Below are 19,501 nucleotides of genomic sequence, written 5' to 3' on the forward strand. Positions count from 1 at the left end.
GATGTGGGGTATGCACTGTGAACGCTCCCTGGAAAGGCAACTCTGAACTCGGATGCACTGGCCAGGTAGACAGGAAAAGCCCCTGTGAACTTTTGAATTTCATTTCCTGTTTGCCCAGCGTGGAGCTCTGATCAGGGCACGGGTGGCCATGCAGTCCCAAAATCCAAAAAGAGCTCCAGCATGGACCATACGGGAGATACTGGATCCGATGATCGGCTGTAATGGGGAGACAATCTGTTCTATCAGAGCTCCGTTACAGAAGACGAAATGCCAAAGCATTTGAAAAAATCTCCCAGGCTATGATAGACAGAGGCCACAGCACAGTGCTGTGTGACAGGCATAACGGAAAGCCAAGAATCAAATGGACGCTCATGGAGGAAGGGAGGACAGGGGGACTGAGGACTATCCAGCTATCCCACAGTCTTCAGCAGTCTCCGAAAAGTGGAATTTGCATTCTTGGCTGAGCTCCCAATGCCTGTAGGGTCAACACATGTCCGGTGGTGGTTCAGGTATATCTTGTCAATTTATCCATTTACCCCCTCCCCCGCCGTGAAAGAAAAGGGAAAAAAATCGTTTCTTGACTTTTCAATGTCACCTATGTATGTCTACTGCCATGCTGCTGGTAGACGCGGTGCTGCAGCACTGAACAGCAGCATCCTTCTCCCCTCCTCCACCCCGGTGGCAGACAGTACAGTGACAGAAGACTGATAGCCTGTCATCTATGTCATCATCCCATGAGTGCTCCTGGCTGGCCTCAGGTGAGGCCGGCTTGGGGGCGCCTGGGTAAAAATAGCGAATGACACTCATTCCGGTCTATTAAAGAGCTGCCCAGCAGATGGTACAGAAATGGGCTAGGTAACCGTCCCTCATCATAGCACTGGCGGGCTGAGCTCCATCAGCCCCCTCCCCTTTCATGTCTAAAGCAAAAGATTCTGTACTGCCTGGACTATCATAGCAGCGGGATGCTGGCTCCCTCCCCCCACACCGTTTAATGTCCCTGCCTGGACTATCATAGCAGCTGGCGGCTGCCTCCCCCTCATTTTATCTCACTAAAAAGTCATGTTTCTTATTCCTGCATTCTTTGTAATTACTTCATCACACAAATTGGGGACACACTGCCACTTCGGGTAGCCCAGGGTTGGGGAGAGGGAGGGAACAATGGGTGAGGTTGTTGCAGGGGCACCCCCTAGAATGGCATGCAGTCATCATTCTGCAGGATCTCTGATCAACACAGAGCAGCTGTGCTCTCTGGTCACTGGCTCTCTAGTACACTTGCCCCATATTCTAGGCAGGACTGACTCTATATTTTAGATAAACCATAAAGGAGGAATGGACCCAGGGGTCATTCCCATTTTTGTCTTTGCGCCCCCGGCCGATCCAACTCAGCGAAGGCCAGCCAGGAGCACCCATGACAGCAGCAGATGGTACAGAAACGACTAATAACCGTCATCTCATCATCGCCAATTTTACCAATGGTCGGCATGGCAGGACGGTACATAACGACTGGTAACCATCTCTGCTACCTTGCAAAGGCAAATGAATGCTGCTCTGTAGCACTGCCAGTACCGCCTCTGTCAGCGGCATCCAGTAGACACATACGGTGACAGTGACAAAAGGCAAAACGGGCTCCATGGTTGCCATGCTATGGTGTCTGCCAGGGCAATCCAGGGAAAAAGGGCGCGAAATTATTGTCTGCCGTTGCTTTTATGAAGGAAGGAATGAGTGACGACATTTACCGAGAATGACTCGCGACACTGTTTTTGCACCATCCTCCACTGGGATCTCAACCCAGAATTCCAATGGGCGGGGGAGACTGTGGGAACTATGGGATAGCTACGGGAGAGCTACCCACAGTGCAACGCTCCAGAAATCGACACTAGCCTCGGTCCATGGATGCACACCACCAAATTATTTTGCTTTGTGTGGCCGCATGCACTCGACTTTATACAATCTGTTTTACAAACCCGGTTTATGTAAAATCGGAATAATCCTGTAGTGTAGACGTACCCATATCCTGTTACCAAAATAAGCCATCGTCCCAGCTCAAGAATATATACTTATACACATACATCTACCTTGAATCAGAGACCTTTGCATATTTTAAGGCCAGAAGGGACCATTGTAATCTGACCTCCTGCATAACACAGGCCATAGAATTCCATCCAGTGATCCCTGCATTTAGCCCATGGCTTCTGGTTGAATAAAGTATAACTTTTCGAAAAACATCAAAACTTGATCTATCACACCCCTTGATAAATTGTTCCAATAGTTAATTAACCTCCATGGAAAAATTTGCCCTTCATTTCCAGTCTGAATTTGTCTAGCTTCAATTTCCAGCCATGAGGTCTTGTTATATCTTTGCCTTCAAGATTAAATAACCTTCTACTATCAGAAATACTAACATAGGCACCCACAGATTGAGAGGTGAGTTGATCACAAATTTCTCTTAGATAAGGTAACTAGATTGAGTTTCATGGTCATTCACTCAAAGACAGGTTTTCCAGAATAGTTTCTCAGTCCTTCTTGAACTATATTCTGAACACTTTCCAATTTATTTTTTTTTAAAACCTCCTTGTTAAAGTATGGACACCAGACCTGGATACAGTATTCTGGCAGTTACTAGTGCTATATACACAGTCAATACTACCTCCTCACACCTTATTCAATAGTTCCTGTTTATAAAAGCGAAGATTGTATTAGCTCTTTTAGCCACAGCTTTGCACTGGGAGCTTATGTTCAGGTGGTTATCCACCATGAACTTGATTGTACCTTTATTATGCACAAATGACATAAAGACAAAAAAAATTAGTAATGAAAGTTGGAAAAAAGGATGTTTTCGTGGCCTTTAACTAGGGTTGTCAATTTATTGCAGTTAACTCATGTGATTAACTCAAAAAAATTCATCACGATTAAAAAAAAATTCATCACAGTTTTAATCGCACTATTAAAAAATAGAATACCAATGGCAATGTATTAAATATTTTGGATGTTTTTTCTACATTTTCTTATATATTGTATTCTGTGTAGTAACTGAAACAAAGTTTATATTTTTATTACAAATATTTGCACTGTAAAAATGATAAACAAGAGAAACAGTATTTTTCAATTCACCTCACATAAGTACTGTAGTGCAATCTCTTTGTCATGAAAGTGCAACTTACAAATGTAGATTTTTTTTTTGGTTACATAACTGCACTTAAAAACAAAACAATATAAAACTTCAGAGCCTACAAGTCCACTCAGTCCTACTTCTTGTTCAGCCAATTGCTAAGACAAACAAGTTTGTTTACACGTACAGGAGCTAATGTTGCCCTCTTCTTATTTACAAGATCACAAGAAAGTGAGAACAGGCATGTGCATGGCACTATTGTAGCCAGCACTGCAAGGTATTTATGTACCAGATATGCTAAACATTCATGAATGCCCAACTTTCATGCTTCAGCCACCATTCCAAAGGACATACTTCCATGCTAATGACGCTTGTTAAAAAAATAATGAATTAATTAAATTTGTGACTGAACTCCTTGGGGGAGAACTGTATGTCCGCTGCTCTGTTTTACTCGCATTCGGCCATATATGTCATGTGATAGCAGTCTCGGATGATGACCCAACACACGTTCCTCATTTTAAGAACACTTTCACTGCAGATTTGACAAAACGCAAAGAAGGTACCAATGTGAAATTTCTAAAGATAGCTACAGTACTCCACACAAGGTTTAAGAATCTGAAGTTCCTACCAAAATCTGAGAGGGACGAGGTGTGGAACATGCTTTTAGAAGTCTTAAAAGAGCAACACTCTGATGTGGAAACTAAAGAACCCGAACCACCAAAAAAGAAAATCAACCTTCTGCTGGTGGCATCTGACTCAGATAATAACATCAACATGCATCGGTCCGCACTGCTTTGGATTGTTATCAGTCAGAACCCGTCATCAGCATGGATGCATGTCCCCTGGAATAGTGGATGAAGCATGAAGGGACATATGAATCTTTAGTGCATCTGGTACATAAATATCTTGCCACACTGGCTACAACAGTGTCATCAGTGCACCTGTTCTCACTTTCAGGTGACACTATAAACAAGAAGTGGGCAGCATTATCTCCTGCAAATGTAAACAAACTTGTTTCTCTGAGCGATTGGCTGAATGAGAAGTAGAACTGAGTGGACTTGCAGGCTCTAAAATTTTTACATTGTTTTATTTTTGAATGAAGGTTTTTTTAATATATAATTCTACATTTGTAATTTCAAATTTCATGATAAAGAAATTCCACTATAATACTTGTATTAGCTGAATTGAAAAATACCATTTTTTGTTTTTTTGCAGTGCAAATACTTGTAATAAAAAATAAAGTGAGCACTGTACACTTTGTATTCTGTGTTGTAATTGAAATCAATATATTTGAAAATGTAGAAAAACCCAAAAATATTTAAATAAATGGTATTCTATTATTGTTTAACAGTGCGATTAGTCACATGATTAATTGTGATTAATTTTTTTAATCGCTTGACAGCCCACTTTTAACTATAATGGGCTGAAAATATCAGGACAGAGGAATGCCATTCTGCTATTCTTTGCTATTATCTTTATGATTCAACATAACTGATGTGAAGTAGTTTGAGTTGGAGGTCCTCCCTTCAGTGTGTCTTCTTGACGACCCTCCTCATTTGCCTTCCAACTTTCTGTGGGGGTTTCACAGGGCTCTGACATTGGTCCCTTTCTTATCTCCCTCTATATCTGATCTCTGGGTAATCTCATCTTCAAAAAACAAATTTAACTACCATTTCTATGCTAATAACTCAGATTTACTTCTCTACTCCCTCTGCACAAACTAAAATTTCAGCCAGTCTCTGACATCTCCTCATGGCACTCTAGGTGTTGACTCAAGATAAACATGGTGAAAACACAGCACTTAATCTCAACCCCCATGAGCCATCTCTCAATCATTGTGGACACCACCACCATTCTGTCATTCATGCCTGTAAAATGGCTGTCACCTTCAACTCCGACCTCTCTCTACATCCTCACATCCCAGGTTATGTCTAAACCTTGCCAATTCTTTTTCCATAAACGTCTTAGATATGGCCTTTCTTATCCATCCACACAGCTAAAACTCTCGACCAAACTCTCAATCTCAAATCTCGATTACTGAAACATCCTTCTCTCTGGCCTTGACAATCACAATCTTCTCTCGTTGATATACATTCAGAATGCCACTCTCCTAGCCATTCTCTTTGTTACCCCTCTCCTTACATCCATCTGCTCCACCTTCTCTGGCGAATAAAACATAATCTACTTGCCTTCAAAGCCAACACCCTTTATGGCCTAGCCCCTAACTTATCGCATAACACTATCAAGATGTTGACTTACCTTTGATCGGCTGGTGATGCCACTCTCCAATCACCCACTTAAGTTTTTAAACAAGCACCTTCATGCTTTCTCTCATGCTGCCCCTTATGCTTGGGAGAAGCTCTCCATAAATATTTACAAGACTGGCTCATTATCCTCCTTTAAAATTCTTCTTAAAACTCTCCTTTTCCATGATGCCTACGAAAATTTGACAACTGTTAGACTGTTGGTGTGCTGAGATCATTGCCTATAATGCTGGCCAATACTGTCTCATTATTTCCTAGATTATCCATTTGTCTGTAACCCATCTATTGTCTCTTGTCTTATAGTTAGATTGGAAGGTCTTTGGGGCAGGGATCATCTTTTAGTCCTGTGTTTGTACTATGCCCAGCACTACGGGGTCATGCTGCTTGACTAGAGCCCCCAGGAGCTACCACAGTAAATATAATAAACAACAGAAATATAAGCATTTAGCATATTTAATTACCGTAAACATATTTTGCTAATAATCTAGTAATAATCCGGACCAGACTTTCAAAGAAGCTTAATACCCAGCTGCTTCTGTTGTCAACCAATGCAGCTGTAGGCTGCTGAATTCTTCTTTGGAAATCTGGTCATCAGTGTTTGGGGACCAGAATAAGGTCAGGCTTTTGAGAAATCCTAGATACCCTAAAAATACCTGAAAGATAATTTCACAACCAAATCTTTAAGCATTATTAAAATGGAACATATTATACCTGCTATCTTATTTGAAAATATGAATGCTGTCTGAAGCTGAGGTTATGGGTAGGTGCCTAGGCTGGCTACCACAGAGGAGTGACGTTCTGGAGCAGCCTTCCAAGGGGAGCAGTGGGTCCAAAAACCCTAGTTTCAAGACTGAGCTTGGTAAGTTTACAGAGGTGATGGTATGATGAAGTTGTGTACGATGGCATGTGGCCCTTCTCCTATTAGCAAATATCTCCAATGGCCAGAGATGGCACACTGGAAGAGGAGGGCTCTGAGTTACTACAGAAAATTCTTTCCCAGGTGTCTGGCTGGTGGGTCTCGCCCACATGCTCAGAGTCTAATTGATCACCATATTTGGGGTCGGGAAGGAATTTCCCGCCATGTTAGACATGGGGCGGAGGATTTGCCTTCCTCTGCAGCATAGGGCACAGGTCACTTGCTGGTTAGTAAGAGCATGTAATAAAATCTATAGATTATACTAAACTGGAAGAAGTCACAAATACAAGTGAGGACAGAAAAATAATTCACACGGATATAGACAGAAAAATGTACAAAAAATAAAAAATGAGATTTGATTTTAAAAAATGAAAGGTACTACACATTTAGAACAAATATAATTCACGACATACTGAATGGAAGGGGGAAATTTGGCAGAAATAAAGAAGAGATTCTGGACAGCAAACTATACTGGAGCTTGCAGTAGAATCTGGCAACAGAAAAAAAACATTCATTTTTTGGGCAGCATGCACAAAGATCACATCATGGGGCGAGAAAGTAATAGTCACCTTTATATTTACATATGTCTATAGTATGATCAGACCTAGAATTCTGGACCTATTATCAGAAAAACATTGGCAAGTTGGAGGAAGTTCTGTGACTGGCAACAGAATGGGAGCTAGAGGGAGCTAGAGGAAAATAGGACCTGGTATGGGAGCTAGAGGAACTATCTTATGAGGAAAGATTACAAGAGATAAATATGTATAGTTTGGCTAAGTGACAACTAAGGGAGAGAACAGAACATGATAACAGTTCACATATATCTGAGGTTACACTCACCAAGGAGGAAGACCAATAATTTTCCATACATCAAAATGCAAGTAGGAGTAATAAAATAAAATTAAGAAATGGCAGATCTGGACTGAATATCTGGAAAGCTTTCTGGAAAGATAGGTCTATTGCCCTGTGGAATAATATCCTAATGGGACTAGAGGAACACCATTCCTGGACAAAATACTAGAAAGCGTACTGTAAGGAACAATCCTGCACTGGCAGAGAGGAGTGGAGTATGTAATCTGGTGGGTATTTTCCATCTCTTGTTTCTATCAGATGTGCATATTTTAAGCAAATGTTTGCCACACACACCCCCAATATGCACTTCTATATAGTCTGCTGAATAATTAAAAGTATATATTTTATTATTTTAATATAGCAGCTCTCATACAGCTTTTAACATGAAGAAATGTTCCTATAATTATTTAATTTATATGGCTTGAATGTTAACAATAGACATCCATGTTCTAGTTTACCGCCCCTCCTTCACCTTCTCATCAAAATTAATAATAAAAAGAGCAAGGTATGCTTTAGGATTCAAAGCATTGCTCCCTCCTCTGACTTCATAGCCTGGCTTGTTGGGATCTATATATCCAATCTAATTATTTTGGTTCCAATTTCCAACCCTATCAGTGGTGCAAGAAATCAGAATGCTAGTCTCCTGAAAGCATTAGGGTCTGAAAGCTAACCGCTCCTCATTTCTGAGGCACTACTGTGTAGCCCAGAGCTCCCGTCACAATACAATTTATGTTCACTGTTCTGGATGTGACTTGAGAGGGTTTTCCCAACGTACTGATATTGAACATTTCATAGATTTCAAATATGCTGCAGCTTGTTGCAGCATTTGGCTCTGTCACACTATAGCCAATTTTAACAAGCAGCAGCAATGCTTTGTTAAAAAATGAACTGGTTTTTAAGTCCCTTTCTCATCTTGTAAGTGTTTTTTTGTTGTGTTTTTTTTTAATAGAAAAAAATTGTGATTACCTTCTGTAAAGCATTTTAAAAGCAACAGTAAGCAGCATCACTGGCAAAATACCTGCAGTGTCTGCAAGTTAGGGGATCTCTATGCTGAACACTAGCTAAATTCCTTGGGGTCTGTTTTCACTGACTAATACTCTCTCCACCTCTCAAATTACAATCTTACTAGATTTCTGATGCCTCAACTCCTCAAAAAAAAAAATCTTATTCATTTCTACAGCTTTTACAAATATAATACATGATTTGTGTTTAAGTGTGAGTCACTGTTTTATTTTTTATTATGAATATCATATGTTTGGCAAGCTGTCTGACCTTCCTTCTGATGATGAACGCTGCAACAAACAATTTGCTGTATCTTTAAAGAAATGGCCAATTCAATTACATAATGCCAGAAGCTCTCAAATCCCTCTCTGCCAAACGTCTTCCCTGTATCCTGCCACAGACAGGCTATTTGTATTCCAGCACAGTAGGACACTTGTTTTATTGAAGCGTACAGTTCTACTTAGGTACTATCAACAAAACACCATTTCAGTTTTCCAGTTCTGTGTTCCTTTTCTGCCCGCTCTAGCCATGGTTATATTAAGGTTTTCAATTTTACTGACCAAACGTGTGTACATTGCTAATTATGTGTCTGAAATCTAGTAGCTTTTGACTACTACAACAAAATACATTAGTGACCAATTACAGGACTTTTTGGCAGCGTTGGTTACCATTTTAAAGGATTTAATCACTGCACTTAAAGTGAAGTTTGAGATTCCCTTTGAGACTGCACCACTGATTGCTCCTGTTTTGCCAGTTATTGCATGAGATGGTTTGCAAAAAGGATAAGTAAAGATGCTTTCTAAATATCAGAGATTAACAAAATAAAAACAAAATAAGTCAGGTCTGTAATGAGTCTTTCTTCATCCACCTAAAGAAGAGTCAAAATGTTCATTCACATCACAAAGCATCCTCCACATAACCATCTCTCCCTTCATTTCCTCCAAAACCTCCCATCATTTGGAGAGACAACAGTATAACGGTATTGCTGTTCATGGGTACTGCACATTAACTGCATTCGCATTTCTATTCACGCTTAGTGTGAAAACTGCACCTGCTCTAAATAGAGCCATTTTTTCCTGTGTGATAGGTGAACAATATGTGGGAATTCATATGGCAATATTTAAAAGGAGTTAGGCTCTCAAAAAAACAATCTAGACAAATATTGAACTATATCATCATAATGTAGCCTCCTGCTCTCCAGGAATCATTAATAAAAAAAAAACATTCACCCCCTAAAGGAACTTGTAATATAATGTATTGTTCTTTAAAAGCCAACATCTACCTGCAAGTCCCCTACGAGTGATCAGTTCTCATTTATAGCTTATAATGTACAGCAGCAATATCTATATATTTTAATAAGGGACTTTTGTGCCTTTCAAATTTAGTGATACATTGTTTTCCAAACCCCAAGGAAAGGCTATAACGCTTTGCTTCAGGCTGGGAAATAAAATGGAGATTTAATTTCATTAACATTTTAGGCTTGATCAAAATAAGGGATTGTATGCTGAAGATCAAAAGTAGCCTTCCTAGCAACTATGCAGTTCTACTACTTCCCCGAAAAGCAATAATTTCAATAGATGCAACTGTTTAAATAACTAATTTGTTTCATTTTCATGATATTTTGGGTTAATTAAACTTCAAATGAGTCAACCCTTAGCCTGACCCCCATCCACATAAAACACCTTGCGAAACAAGTTTCTTCATAATATAAAAGAGAAGAAAACCTTCTAGAAATAACTTATAAAATGTCAGTTTCATTAAGAATTTCTGTAAATAAATTGATATAAATATAATTGTAAATACTTAATTCATCTTCATGAGAAAGAAAGAGCCCTATGTCCCCAGATAATGAAAGATAATCCATCAGAGTCAATGAACAGTAGTAACAATATCTTAAAAAATTACTGTCATAAACCATTGACCATAGTTCACAATAGTAATAATCCCTCTGAATTTAGCTGTTAAACACAGCTAAAGTGCTACGTGCTACAGCATCAACAGGATTTGCTTGGTTTCATCTTCGCCTATTAGCTAAAAAAATCAGACATTAAATTCTGTTAAATTATTTCTCAGGGACTACAGTATAATTTAATACCACACACACAAAGTTGCACAAATGTATTTTTATGTTGTTGCAAACCAAGGGCCAGATTTTCAAAAGAGCTCAGAACACTACAGCTTTCATTCAGAACAATGTTCCCACCAGGAGCAGCTGGGTACAGCATATGTACAAAAAAATTCACCCTTAATTTATTTGCTAAAAAGGAGAAATCTGGCCCCAATGCACTCACTTTCAATTTTAAAAAGGAAATGTATGGGTTCACAATGATCACAAGTGAGTAGCAAATATATGAGTAGGCCAGATAAAGCACTGTAGGGAAGAATCCTGTACCAATAAGGGGATAAACCACGTAACTTAACTAGAGTGCCTTCATCTTCTAATTCTGTAGTGGACTTTTTGCCTTCTTCATACAAACCAAGGACATATATGGCCTTCCTGGACTACTGTTCCAGTAAAAAGAATCAGAACACCTACTTATTTCTGTTCCCAATGCAGCACAAATACCACTACATGTTATTTGAAAAGCACAGAATGACAACCTTCCTTTCCACCAACAAGCTCCTTTGTCATGTACACGATTGAAACCTTTAAACTATAACTCCAGAGAGACCACCTTTGTTGCTGCCCTTAAAAATGACCAACAAAAAGTGAACAATGCAGAGGAAGAAAATAATCTTAAAATGAATGCTTGAATTTATACAGAGTCCAAGATACAAAAGGTCAGGAAATACCTTGTCAGTCATCACTATCAATAGCAACAGACCAAGTACAAAGAGATGGACAGATAATAGAGTTTATAAATGAAAACTTTTGATGTGTATTATAAAAGTTAAAAGAAACAAGAAAACATCTCTGAATGGTCTAACATTTCTCTTTTAAATCTGATATAAACTAATTTTGATTTTAAAATATGCAACAACTATATAACAATACGATATTTCTCGCCATTAAAAACCTCACACTTGCACACTGGGTCTTTAGGGTAAATCCTGGATATTCATTGGTTCAGGAGTATGCCTGGGCATACGCATTTGCAGGAACCAGCCCTTAAAATGAAAACAACCAGCCAGTTTTAAAGGTGCAAGTGACAGACAAGATGAGATTACTTGAGTTACAAAACAAAAACTGACCCTAAGTGGGGGTCTTACTGTATTTCACAGCAAAGATAGGAATAGATTCTTATGCCATGTACATGTAGGTGTATAATAAGTTTAAAATCTTACATGATGTTGTAGCTTATGCAACTTAAGTGATTTGTTATAAGCAGTGGCATGTTTAATTCTCTGTTTATACCACAAGTGATTAAAAAGGCAAAAATTTTTATACTTGCACTATAAAGAAATAATCAGTTAATACCACTGCAAACTAAAGTACGCTTGCCTACACAACTATCATACATTTATCAACTTCTTATTAATTTCATTCATTGAGAACAGGAATATGATTAAGCCATGGCAATGTTTTAGAATCAAACAAACTGGTATCAGTCTAGGTGAGACATAAACCAAAAGCAATGGACTTTGTAAGAGGCAGTTTCTCTCAAAACGTAACATAGGTAGAAATAAAGAATCTTTGCCTTACACAAACGATAAACCTTCCCAAACTAAAAATAACTTTTATGGCAATGATAAATTCCCAGCATGGAGAAGTGCTACAATTTTGGTATTCATTTCAGAAAACTCAATGAACTTTGCCTCCATATTAAGAATACATATTGGGTAGGAAAGGGGGGAAAAATGGTCAATGCTACAGTTTGCTTATCTGATCATTCAAAATACCCCAGTTTAAAAGGGATCCGTTTCTATTTTAAGGAGTATCTATTCTGAACCACCTTCCCTAGTAAAATGAAAAGTCTTGGGGCTGGCCCCAGGTTTTTGTGGCAATTTTTTGTGCTGCCATAGGGGAAACATAAATTTGGTTCTTGGATTCTCACTTCCTAGGAAACTGCTAGCACCTTCAGTCCTGTTATGGAAGGAAGTATCCTTACATTCCTTTTAACTGACTCCGTAGCAGCTTTTCCATCAATTAACATGGCAAAGAGCAACAATGGTCTGCAACTTATGACATATCATCACATACACTGGTGCAGCTGCATCGCTGTAGCGCTTTAGTGAAAACACTATTACACCAATGGGAGAGCTTCTTCCATTGGTGTAGTTAATCCACCTTCCCGAGAGGCAGTAGCTATGTCAACGGGAGAAGCTCTCCCATTAAAATAGCGCTGTCTACATGCAAGGTTAGGTCATTGCTCAGGGGTGGGAATGTGAATCCAGAGTCCTCTCTCATGGGCTCTTTTCTATCTATGTCTGCTCCCTAGTGCTTGACTGCTTCTTTGCTCAAACCTTCCTCTATAAGGCCTTGAGCCTACAAAGTGCCCTGCAACCAGACCCCAATCCAGCAAAGCATGTGCTTAACTTTAAGTTAGTGATAGTTCCATTGCACTCGACAGTTATTCTCAGAAAACTAAACCAGCAAAAATAAAAGGCCAACAACAACAGAAGTTGTTTTAGTTATAATCTTTTTCTTCACTTATCTTGATACAGGCTTTGAGGGTAGAAACAAAAAACAAGACCTTTTATGAAGTATTGAAGGTAATATACAAGCTCTTAAAAAAGCAAGCCCAAATATTCTTGCCCTGTTTCATTCCAAGAAACCTTGAGTCATCTGCATAGTTTCCAGGGACTAAAGCCAGTACAGTTAATATTTATTTTTCAGGCACTGAAAAGCTAAAAAAAGCTGACAGTATTGTAATTATTTAAACATGTACTTACTCAGGGGCAAATGTAGCCAAATACCCAGTCTCCCCCAGATTTTCCCTTCAGGCCAGTTTCCTGTCCTGGGGTACCTGTCAATGACAAAAAAAAGGAAACGCCAAGTTCACACAAGTCCTCTTCAAGAGTTCATTACTTTACCCTAATGCTCCATGACCCAAAAACGTCAACGAAAAGTGCTAGATATCTGGACTGATAACAGGATTCTCTCCCATCAATTTACTCGACCAGAAAAAGGCTAAACGTACTTTTCTGTGCAGGGAGACTACTCTCACTTTGACCAGTTCTGCAAATCATTCTGTCTGTAGAATCAACAGAATGTCAAAGATTTTTTCTGAGTGAAAACTAGTGTAAATGCAGGCTACTGAAAGGCAAGTTTGATGACATAGGCATCCTTTATCCTTTTTTTAAAAAAGGGTATTAATTGAAAGTGGCATGATCAAGGTTTTATTGGCCACAGATTTAATTTACCTTAAAATTGTTATTGCCTGAAGTGGAAATTCTATAGATTCAATTACCTTTTTACAAATTGTGAGAGGTTTCGTGCCTTTATTTACTTAATTAAGGTACGGCCCAATAAAAATATTGACAATTATGACAGTATGACATAACAGTTAAATTATCATCATTAAGCAATAACCACCATGTTACTTTCAACTATATTCAGAGCACAGGGGGCCAAATACTGATAGCCACATGGAAAAAAAAGAGCAAAGTTAGTGTAAGTCTGAATTTCTCCCATTAATATGGTAGAAAAAATGATATATGAAATGAAGGGGAGAGGGTGATTAATTATTTAATTAATTTCTTGTATTTATATGATAAAAGCAATTAAAGAACATTCAAAACCGTTCTGAATTCGTGACAAGTTGACTATACATCTAAAAATGGGATGAAATAAAATTTTAACTATATTCTCTCCATTCTTATTTTCTTTCACCCTGTCCATCCAGGCTTTTCCAGAAGAAATATACAGAAGGCATGGCAGTATCAACCCTCCTCTCCCTCCCTCCATCCATCATTAAAAAAAATGTGATTTAAGTTACAAAATCAAGCACTTGAAAGCTAGGAAGTCCCAGATTCATGGTTGCCTGTGCAACCAATCTGTGCACTGAAAATAAGGCAGGAGTCCTATAGAAAAAATAGCAAGTAAACATGTCATTAAAGAATGTATCACAATGCAGATGCACATCAATATAAGCCCCAATTTAAGCATTCCTAAAACAATTGTTCCTAAAAATTCTTTAATAGCAGTTACAAAATGTAACTTCATCAAAAGGATACATTTTAAATTTCTTTTTTTTTATTATTATTAATTGTAGAATAGTTTTAGGATAAGCAGCAATTAGCAAAAGACAAGAGGAGAGTAAATTAGGTTTTGGTTTTTTTTGTTTTGTTTTTACCACCATTAGGTTACAGTATTTTATATACAAATTCTAATTGCACAAAGCCCAATTGAATAAAACATGACAAATATACAACTGTCCACGGACTGGTCAAATTCTGACCCTGGTATAATATGGTGAAACGGGGTACAAAGAGGTTACCTCCACCCTCAGGCCACAAGCGCTCCAGAGAGAATGAGGGAGGACTCTTCTTCCAGTACTGCCTGTCTTAGGCCTTGGCTACACTAGAAATTTCAAAGCAAGTGTGAGTATGGTCAGAGCGGCAGCGCTGGGAGACAGCTCTCCCAGCGCTGCACGTAAACCACATCCTTTTTGGGTGTAGCATGCAGCGCTGGGAGCCGCACTCCCAGTGCTGCCGCCCTGATTACACTGACGCTTTACAGCGCTGCATCTTGCAGTGCTTAGGAGGGTGTTTTTTCACACCCCCAAGCGCAAAAGTTGCAGCGCTGTAAAGTGCCAATGTAGCCAAGACCTTACAGTGCAGGAAGGGATCTTAAAGCTAATGATCCCCCATATCAATTCCCTGACATGTAAGTCCATTACAGAAATTCAAGAGACAAGGTGGATGAGGTAATATCTTTTATTGGACCAACTTCTGTTGGTGATAGGTACAAGCTTATGAGCCACACAGAGCTATTATTCAGGCTTGGGAAAAATAGTCCAAGCATCACAACTAAATGTAAGGTGGAACAGATTGTTTAGTATAAATTATTGTCTGTCTCCCCAACCTCCATAGAGTGATATCGTTCTTCGACTATGAGAAAGGGACCAAGAGACTTTCTCCATTGGATCATATGAACTGGAACCATAAACTCCCTGAACAGTAAATTTCACCAAATGAAGGTCAATCCATCCTCATCATCATATCCACTCATTATACTCTACATCCAAACACAGCCACTTTACGAACTTCATACCCTCATATCTCAGTGTCTGTACTTTGACCCATCAACCTGTTACCCCCAGTTGGGGATATTGCAAATTATGTATTCCTTATGCCACCCAATCTTAAACCAAACATTGTATCCTCAATAATCTGTATGTTATTCCCTGATAACCAGAAACGTCTATGCTTAAACTCTGTACCGTTCACTTTTTAATCATCTTAATAAATTATTGTTCGTCTCCCCACCATCTGTAATTTCCTGCAACTGTGAAAAATTTTAATCAATAAAAAAATAAAAATGCTTAAAAATAAAACATCTATTTGTCAAAATGTTAAAAAATAATTGAATTCTTCCAAGTCTAGTCATCCATAGTATAGTACAGGGATCAGCAACCTTTGGCACACAACTTGCCAGGGTCCTTACCCTGGCAGGCCGGGCCAGTTTGTTTACCTGCCGTGTCTGCAGGTTCGACTGATTGCGGCTCCCACTGGCTGCAGTTCACTGCACCAGGCCAATGGGGGCTGCGCGAAACAGCAGCCAGCACATTCCTCGGCCCGCGCCGCTTTCTGCAGCCCCCATTGGCCTGGAGCACCGAACCACGGCCAGTGGGGGCCACAATTGGCCGAACCTGCAGACACGGCAGCTAAACAAATCAGCCCGGCCCGCCAGCGTAGGCATACTGGCAGGCCGCGTGCCAAAGGTTGCGGATCTCTGGTATGGTACGTGCTGTAAAGGACTATTCAAGGCAGAATGGTCTGTTGACACTACATTGCATCACAAAATGTCAGCCATTCCGGGATCTCTATGTAATACAATGCACTGAGCATCTACTCAGTTCAGTGTTCACCAATTTGGTAGACCCACTACCTCCATCTGGGACATCATGGAAGCAGCGTGCATGCTCATTGCCCCCTCTGCTAATACCCACTATGCTTTCTCAATTAGCTAATTGTCATAAATGGGAGCCAAGCTGGGTAGAGTCCAGTAAGAGTTTGGTTATCATGTAAACCAGAGGTCAGCAACCTTTCAGAAGTGGTGTGCCGAGCCTTCATTTATGCACTCTAATTTAAGGTTTCGCGTGCCAGCAATACATTTTAATGTTTTTAGAAGGTCTCTTTCTATAAGTCTATAATATATAACTGTTGTATATAAAGTAAATAAGGTCTTTAAAATGTTTAAGAAGCTTTATTTAAAATTAAATTAAAACATAGAGTCCCCTGGACCGATGGCCAGGACCCAGGAAGTGTGAGTGCCACTGAAAATGAGCTCAAGTGCTGCCTTTGGCACGCATGCCATAGGTTGCCTACTCCTGATGTAAGCATTACATAGTCACCTCATGGGTCCTAAAACAATCAAGATGTGCTTACATAGCAGGACTGAGGAGAAGAACGATGGTTGAAGTGGTGTTCAATTCCCTCCTCTGCCACAGACTTACTCTCTGACCTTGGACAAATCACCTAATCTCTGTGCTTAGCTTCCTATCTGCAAAATGGGAAAAACAGAGCTTTGCTACCCCACAGGGATCTTGTGTTTATCTTTGCATTAAAGATTGTGAAGCATTCAGATACTACAATAAATGGGAGCCATGTAAATACCACAGATAGAGACAGGTGCACCTCCTGTGGATGCAATGTTGCTGATCCCAGAATTTGGCCCTCTGTACATAAACACCAGTAACGAAAATAAATGCTCCCAATTAATTTCAGCTGCTCTTTTCAATCAAAGCTAAAAAGGGTACCATTCAGTGACAACCAGGGCTGTTGACTTCCTACAGGCATATAGTAAAAACAAGCACCCACTCCTGACATTTTCTGGACCCCTGAACACAACATTGCCCTTGATTCTGTCCTTACATTTTATATTTGAGTAAATACAGTTTCTTTCTTGAACTTTTCATTTGGAATTTTTGCTTTCTGCCCTGTCCTCTAGGGATAAGCCTGGATCATCCCCCCCCGGAGAAGGGAAGCAGCTGATAGTCCAACTTCACATGTTCTTAGGCAGAAAACACAAACCAATGAAAGAAATGTTCCAGTCTCTTCCTGAACTGTATTTATTGTGTGTGTATTTATGGTTGAATTTTAATCCTGAGATGATCTCACACAATGCGATAGGGGGAGGAGGAGGAGAGAAAGACGTCAGTGTTTTCCCCCTGAAAAGTGTGCGTATGGGAGGGAACCAAAAAGGCAGTCAAAAAAGCAACACGATTTATTGCTTTGGGGGTTTTTTAATACTAATCTTTTAAACCAATCCAAGTTTTAAACATCTGGGACTGGCAATAGTGGAGTTCACATTAACAGAGCTTGGCTTTCAACAAACCAAACCAGAACTGAGAAGTTTGTAATGAAACTCAAATCCCATGAGAGCTTCATGATGAAAGTTTTGCCCACCTCTAATTCAAGTTGCACACAAAAATAGCTTGGGAGCAATCTCCACTACATGCAGCTTACTTCAGATCAGTGTTTCTCAAATGCGGCCACCAGGGGCTTTCCTTGTGGCTACAGCCTCCTGGTTGGTGGGGGCGGGGGTGCAAAGCAGAGGCCCCTCCCCTGAGGCTACCAGCAGTGGTTGGGCCCTGCTCCCCTCTGGAGACACGAACACTGGAGGAGCAGGCAGGGAGTGAGTTCCCCACCTTCCTGAGGATGGTGCAGTCGGGCTTCAGCCCTAGAGTGGTGGGAGGCAGGCTCCAGCTGTGGGGCTTTGGGCTCCATCTCTGGGTCCCAGGGTCCGTCTCTGCGCCCATCCCCTGGGGCAAGACTTTGGGCTTTGTCCCCTAGCTGCACAGCAGCGGGCTCCAGCCCTGGCCCCTGGCCATGTGTCAGTGGGCTCTGGCCCCTTTCCCTCCTCCCATCACCCCTGGCCCTTGCTGCCTCCCTCAGCCCCCCATCTATTCCCCCTATTGTCCCTGACCCTGCTGCCTCCCTATCCACCTGCCTGTCCAGGGCTTAATTTGCCCCCCTGGCATGCCAGGGCCGAGTAAGTCTGCCATGAAAAGTGATATTTGTATGTGTGTTAATATCACTTTTCACAGCAGATTAGTAGCTAGCTGGGAGGCTGTGAAAAGTGATATTAACATACAAATATCAATTTTCACAGCAACAGACTTACTAGCCAACAAGCAACCAAAAAAACCCCTAAAGAAACAACAAAAATGACAAGAATGTACAAAGCACCAAAAATGTGTTGTGAGAACCCCTGCCTTAGATCACTGTATATAGAGGGTACATTGCCTGTTTGAAAAAGATACCTTAGGAGCATGATGAATTTACAAGAGGTCATTGTTGCTTTATATCTGGGCCCAAAACTTAGGTTTTCAAGGCGGGATCTTTCAAAAGTAGGTGAGGAGGTTTAAAATGTAAGTGTTTAGAAACCCTAATATGGAATAAGCAACCTCAGCTTTCTCGTATCAACACCCAATGTTATTAGAGGCTTTTCTAATTAAGGACTTACAAATCCACTTCATGACACTATATACCAGCCTCCCCCACAAATCTGCTTTTCTACCTCTATTTCCCATGGCTCGTATTTTACACATTACCCCCTCTGTCCTTGCTGCTCCTCCACCATGCCTGTCAATTCGCTCCCCACGTTTTTGCTTCTTCCTCTTAATTGTCATCTATCCACACTTTCCTCACATAACCACCACACAAATTTCAGCTGATGCAGAAGCAGCTGCCTTCTTGCCTAGTGTAATCAGTACTTCTTCAGGGAATACATTACACATGTGCTCCACACACTGCAGGAGCTTCCAATTAGCTTCAGGGTGCAATTTAAGACCTGTGTATTTTAGACTGCAGGTCAAAGGCAGAGATGAATCTAAGGGAGGAGTCTAAATTGGTGTAAATTAAAACAATTTAGAATCTCTTAGGATTCCCTTAAACTAACAGGACCTTCCAACATCACCTCTGCAATTGACTCCCTGAGTCTAATCTGATATAACTTGTGTGCTGAGGGAGCAGAAGACAGGATTGCAGCAAGACTATAAATCTGTAAGATAATGTTTGATAGGCAAACAGGTCTTTTATTATTGCTATGTAGAGTTTGTTGTTGGAGCATTTAATTATTTTCTGCTATATTTGGAACAAAATTATTTTTAAACAAATATTCTTTTTAAATAGACTCCGCACACCAATTTTGCTTTATGCACCAGGGATGAAATTCATTCTTGAGCATAAGTGTCCCCCTCCTCACAAGGTCAAATTTTTAACTACGCTCCAAATTCCAACTCACTCCAA

At 40.1% G+C, this 19,501-nt stretch overlaps 1 protein-coding gene across 8 annotated transcripts in view; it reads right to left on the reverse strand.

The window, feature by feature from the left end:
- The window catches only part of TBL1X (transducin beta like 1 X-linked), a 271,928-nt gene that overhangs the window by 171,044 nt on the left and 81,383 nt on the right, over positions 1-19,501 (reverse strand). For 4 of the 8 annotated variants that reach the window (XM_075060629.1, XM_075060630.1, XM_032777664.2 and 1 more), the window contains one exon: positions 12,977-13,050. The exons of the other annotated variants lie outside the window; for them this stretch is intronic. The gene's annotated coding sequence lies outside the window, so the exon portion shown is untranslated. The remainder of the gene's footprint in view (positions 1-12,976; positions 13,051-19,501) is intronic. 8 annotated transcript variants of the gene reach the window in all.

The sequence above is a fragment of the Chelonoidis abingdonii genome, chromosome 1, assembly GCF_003597395.2.
Source record: "Chelonoidis abingdonii isolate Lonesome George chromosome 1, CheloAbing_2.0, whole genome shotgun sequence".
Lineage (NCBI taxonomy): Eukaryota > Metazoa > Chordata > Testudines > Testudinidae > Chelonoidis > Chelonoidis abingdonii.